This window comes from Mercurialis annua, linkage group LG4, assembly GCF_937616625.2.
Source record: "Mercurialis annua linkage group LG4, ddMerAnnu1.2, whole genome shotgun sequence".
NCBI classification, from domain to species: Eukaryota; Viridiplantae; Streptophyta; class Magnoliopsida; order Malpighiales; family Euphorbiaceae; genus Mercurialis; species Mercurialis annua.
In genome coordinates, this window is record NC_065573.1 from 21,487,214 (window position 1) to 21,493,535 (window position 6,322).

A 6,322-nucleotide genomic window follows, 5' to 3' on the forward strand; every position below is an offset into this window, starting at 1 on the left:
TCAAACTCAAAATCATTAAAACGGTAAAACCGCTCAAAACCCTAAACCAAAACGTCAAGCTTACCTTGATTTGAAGCTTAAAGATGATAGAGAATTGAATTCTTAATCCATCGGCGCGAGAATCACTCGATTTGGACGAGAAACGGCGAAACCGCGGCGGATCGAATCCATCGTCATCTTCCTTCTCTCTTTCTCTGGATCATCTGATTCTTCTTTCTTTCCTTCTTAAGAAACATATATATATCTTGGCTAATGTGCCATTTTGATCCTCCATTTCTTTAGCATAAACCAATTCCCTTTTAAACTTTCTAATTTAACCAAATGGTTAAATTATTCTTTTAACTCAATTACTTTCGTATTATTTATATTCATATAAATAATACTAACTCAAAATTATTATTTTCCGTCAATAATCTTTTATATTACTAATCTCGAGACTTAATTGGCTAATTTACACTTTAGCCCTTAAACTTCTCAAAAGTGACAATTTAGCCCAAAACGTATCCGCGTCCAAATTTTAAAAGGTCTCCGATTGACCCGAAACTTTTACCACATATACTATAAAGCGTTTCGCGGACCTTGGCGAAATAATTTCCATTTTGAGTTATAGTGGCTAAATTACCACTTTAGTCCCTGTACTTTATTTTGCAACTTTCTTAACATACTTCCTTTCTAATTCCAATTCCAACTCTAGAATTGAAATATAACGTTAAATTCTTTGCTATAATCTCTTTTAATACTGATCTACTAAAACTTATTTATCTTACTTTTATCGGAAGGCTTTCCGATATTGCCACTCTGGCGACTCAAAACTAGACACGTGGTCCAATTAGATAATTAAATATTTTGGGGTATTACATTCTTCCCCCCTTATAAAAATTCGTCCTCGAATTTTCATATACTCTTCTTACCTTAATCTCATTTATATCTAGAATTCTTATTCATAGTAGGAATACCGTGTTCGTCTTATGACACTAGTTAGCGCAAGGAATCGTTATCCTATTTTCTGTACTTCTTGCACTTTGATGTCAATTATTATTGACAATCTATCTTCGATTTCTTCTCTTTATTTTACAACACAATTCATGTGTTTGACATTTGTTACTATAAACTCTTATAGTCGTAATTGAACTTTCAGTTCCTTACTGATGTTCAATGATAGCTTAACTTAATAATATCTTGTCCATTCTCCTTAATGGTTACACCATACTTGTCTTACGGTATTTGTTGGTATGTGAAATCGTTATTCCAATCCTTGTACCTCTGGTGCAATGACATTACTATAAATGTCAGACCTTTCTTGATATCGTATTTCTAATCCATAGTGTCTCTAGAAGTCACTTGTTATCGTCATCCCTTGACGGTCTTCTCTACTCACTTATTGTTAGCAGAATTTCTTAAACTTACATTACTTGAATTACTTGTTCTAAGTAATTGCCTTACATTCAAGTTGTAAGTCACTTTCGTAGTATATCCTTATCAATAGCTACAAGTGTTATCTATACTACTTCGATATGTCTTTTGATGTATCGTTATCCTTTCATATCCTTAACAACTCGTTCTACGTTGGTCTATAAACTCGTAGATAACTTATACTTGGAGTTATTGAGGTAATGTCTTTAGATTTCTATTATAACTCTTTATTCCTTTCCTCCTAGTTCCTTGTCATCACACTCCTTATGAGTACTTTTATTCACGACTTATTCTTGTCGTTGTCTTACATATCATTCTTTATTGCCGCATCTCCAATCATCACATCTCTAATTATCGTCTATAATCTTAAGCGTTGTTTACATTGGATTACTTCAGTATCCAATGTACTAACGTTCACTAATACTCATGGAATTCCTTATGGAATGTATTCCCACACTGACATTTATTCTGTTAGCACAACTAATATCAGGCCCAATTATAATACTCTTTTAACATTTCTTAATCCTTAATGCGAAATCTATGTCAATTCTCACATTCAATCTTTGCAACACCTTCCAAATCTGTTCCTTTATACTATCATGTAGCGTTAAGCTTACTTCTCATTACTATCCACTATCTTGGTATTCCGCTTGTTATTTCCATTTTTGTCCATATCGTAGATGTACTCCTTTGTAATCTTTCTTTGATTCCTTATTCTTAGTTAACCAATAGGATAAATAGTCTAAATGCTATGATCCTATGGTATTCCTTTTTGTGTTCTTTATTCACGCTCTAATCGTGTTTCTTAATCATCTTCTATTGTAGTCCTTGCTTTCCTCGTCTAAACTTTTCGATGTAGTGCGTTTCAATCGTATATGCCTTGTCTTATCGTATTCGTACTAACATTATGGCTGTCCGTAATGCCAATCATATGCTGGTATCATCTCTATCGTATCTCATATTTCTGATATTTCTTGTTTCAGCACTCTGAGCGTCGATCACCAATTAAATAATGGGTCGCAGTTCTTTTGCCTGAATTATCGACGTAGTGCGTCCTTAATTACTTATATATTGTACTGTTGTACCTTTACTGACGTTTTAACTGTTAGTGAATCCAATCCTATGTCTCTGTCATCTTTATCTTTTCCTATTTTTATATGTCTTGCAACTATATAGAATTTAATCCATCTGATCCTCTCTTCATCCTTCTACGTGACTTTCTCTTTTTCGTTTCTCAATAACGCTTATCAAGTTTCTTGCGACATACGCAGGTTATCCGTACTTTCCTTAACTCTGTTTATTTTACTAACTTCTTATTATCCATAATTTACTTTTGCGTCTTTATACTTTATCATATACGTCATGTACCTTTGGCAATCTCTCGACCGTACGCAGGAAGTCAATGGAATACAGTCCTACTGGTAGCATTTCTTGTGAAAAGGAGCGCATTTGCTTCCTAACCTGACCAGAGCCATTCGTGTCTGACCATTGGCTACTTCCGTATCCTCCCTCAGATTGTGATACTACCGTACTCTAAATCAGAAATGCTTGCTCCGGTACTTCTCGACATCGAACTCGTCTGATAATTTTTCTTTCCCGAAGTCCTCTTCCTGAGGATCTCTTTCTGGGAATGTATCAAACAAATTTGATCGTGCCTAATACATCTTAATCTTTTAAGGATCATAATCAATCTTCTATACTGATCACATCACTCTTAATTTGATCTAACTTGAAATTTAAGGCTAACACTTCACAAACATTCATTACGTTTATACCTTTCACAACTTACTATTCCGCTTCATAACAAAAATCTTAAGGTGGAAGTTTCAACTCTCAATCCACCGATTACAGTTCTTGTTGTTTGTCTCTTGATCTAAGTATCTTGATCTTTCCCGATTATCCTTAACTGGAACTAATAGTTGAAAGAATTTCCCAAATCGGGTCACAAGCTTAATTCATGTTATTTGGTCTTTCATTGCTCTAATTGCATGTCGGAACTAATCATAGGTTAAACCTTTCATCGACATCTTCATCAACATTACTGTTTGTCCTTCATCCGCTTGATGTGTACGAGCATCTTATTTTACTTTCCTAGTGGATTTAGCATACTGATAGGAGTATTTTTACTCCTATCTTTAGCGTCGTTTCCGCATGCTTTATTAACGTTTTATCACGGTTTTATGGTATTTCGTATGCCTTATTACGTGTTTTAGTATTTCAGGTACTTAGGAGCATTGCGGAAGCATTTTGGTGCAAAAGTTGGAAAAGACGACAAAAGCGATGCGGAAGCTCATTTGCAAATCTGAAAAGCTGACCCCGGGGCACTAATTGACCAATTTGGACTAGCTCGAAGCCTCAAATGAGCTCGTGATCTTCATGAAAGTTAAAGTAGACATCCTGAGCTTTCCAACGGTTCAAGAATCGACTTAATCGGACATTTCTACACTGAGTTACGAAGGTTTGAAGATCGAGATTTGGAGCAGAAAATGGCAGCTCGAATCGGGCTTCTCATTTAGCCCAAGGAGCTCTATTCGAACTTGGGCTTGCTGGAATGGGGAAATCTTAATTCAAGATGCATTAAGGCTTTATTAATTTGCTATTTTGGGCCCAACACATGTGTAATTGAATGTTTGTCTTTTTCCTTCTTTTGTAAGTACTATATATATGGGGCCTTATCTTTATTTTAGGTATAGAAGATTTTGCTAGACATTATTCTATTTTGTACTTTTGAATCTTCTCCTAATTTTAGAAATCCCCAAGTGTAGTCCTTACCTTCTTCAATAGAATTTCCAGATTTTCATATTTTCCTCCATTGTTGAATACTTAAGCTTTTTCTATTGAAGATTTATTCTCATTTTATTATTGAAGTATTATCTTATTGAATGTTATTGGCTTGGGTTTCTACAAAGGTAATTAGATCTATCTCTCAATGATTTATTATTCTATTTGCTTGATGTTTGTTGTTTTAGCCATGGTTGGCTAAACCCCTTTGTTTGGGGGTTGAAATGAAGTTTAGAAATGTATGATTTGGGTTAGGGTTTGGGCTTATTGTTGTTGTTCTAATTGATTTCCCTAATGCTTGTTTTAGTTTAGCTACCTAAAACATGATTCTAGGTTGGTTAACACTTTGAGAGAAGGTTAATTAATTGGATAGATCAATTAGGATCCTAATTAATGACACCATGAGAGTGGGTTAGAAATTAGGAAACCTTAGAGTGGATTGTTAATCGCCAATTGGCTTGTTAATCGTGTTTAGTGCCACGAGAGTGGATTAGGCTTGGTTAGTTGGCTTGTTTGTGATTTTATAACTCCTTGAGGCTCGAGAGAGCGGGAGTTATGCTTTAGGAACGCTCGGTTCACTTGTTGAAGCCCTAGACCCGAACCATTGATTGCATGACCTAAGCGTAGTTTCGACCTCCAAACCCCTATATTAATTGAGTTATCAGTAATTGTTTAAGCGCTTTAGTCTTCTAGAATTGTTGTTTAATTGTTAATTGAAAGTTTTATTTTAGTTAATTGCTATTGTCAAATTGATACTTGAATTCAAATTCCAATTGTCTATTGTGCTAAACGAATTGAATCGCAACTAAGTTCATTCTCATCGATAATCACTCTTGAATTCACTCCTTGTGGGATCGATAACTCGGACTTAGGTCCACTCTATTACAAGTTGGGTTTATTCTCAACAAGTTTTTGGCGCCGTTGCCGGGGAGTGACGAGTGTTTATTGATTGATTGAAATTAGTTATTGTTCGGTCGAGTTAGCTTTATTTTCTGTTTTTTTATCACTTTTGTTGTTTTTGCTTCTTTCCGGATTTACGCGTGGTTTGCTTGTTGTTGTTTGTGTAGGAGATCAACTATAGTGTATGCACAATACACGAAGGGCCAATCTTCCACTAGAACCGTTTCAAGACAACCTCGGGAGATTTGAAAGAAGTGTGAGAAGGGAGAATCGTATACCCGTTATCATGGAACGTGGGGATGATAACTATGAGGAGGAGCATTATCACCCTCAAGTCGATGGGGTGAGGCAACATCCGCCTCCTCCACTCGATGAGAGGAATCGGCAAGAGCAACAAGGGGACAATCACCCTCAAGTTCAAGGCCATCAAGCACAAAGACAAACTTTGGGGGATTTCTTCCTCCCGGATGTGGATAATGCTACCTATGGGTGCTTTGCAAGACCGGTCACCGCGGCTACTTTTGAGATCAAGCCTAGCACGATTCAACTCCTAGAAAATCGGTGCCAATTCTTTGGGTTACCAAGTGAGGATCCGAATGAACACATAGCCAAGTTCTTGGGAGTGTTGGACACATTCAAGCTCCATAATGTCACCTCCGATCAAATCAAGCTTCGAATGTTTCCGTTCTCACTAAGAGACAAGGCTAGCTTGTGGCTTCGATCACTTCCTAATGCATCTATCCACAATTGGCGGGATCTTGCTCAAGCTTTCCTTCACAAGTACTTTCCGATGGGGAGAACCGCGAAGTTGACAAAGGACATCATTGATTATTACCAATATGAGGGGGAATCTCTCTATGAAACTTGGGAGAGGTTCAAGGATCTCCAAAGGCACGTACCTCATCATCGGCTTGTAAGGGAACATGTGCTTCAAATATTTTATAATGGTTTGGGTGAAATCACAAGATCTACCATTGATTCGGCCGCGGGAGGTTCTTTGATGCAAAAGACGCTTGATGAGGCTAATGAGTTGATTGAAAAATTGGCTATGGTGAGTAGCACTTGGTCCTCGGAGAGGAGAAGACCACCGGCTCAAAAGGCATTGATGACACTTGACCAATCTAAGGAGTTTGAAGCGATGAAAGCCATGAATGCCTCTTTACAAAGTCAAGTTGATGCCTTGAAGAAACAAGTGGGTCCACGGAATGCTCCGGTTGCATATGTCCAA

The 6,322-nt window shown here is 36.9% G+C and overlaps 1 non-coding gene across 1 annotated transcript; it reads right to left on the reverse strand.

Annotated features, from left to right (window-relative positions):
• Positions 1 to 5,899: 5,899 nt before the first annotated feature.
• LOC126679668 (small nucleolar RNA R71) lies at positions 5,900 to 6,006 on the reverse strand. Its single transcript, XR_007640955.1, has one exon. It is a non-coding gene; the product is annotated as a small nucleolar RNA R71 (small nucleolar RNA).
• Positions 6,007 to 6,322: the final 316 nt, after the last annotated feature.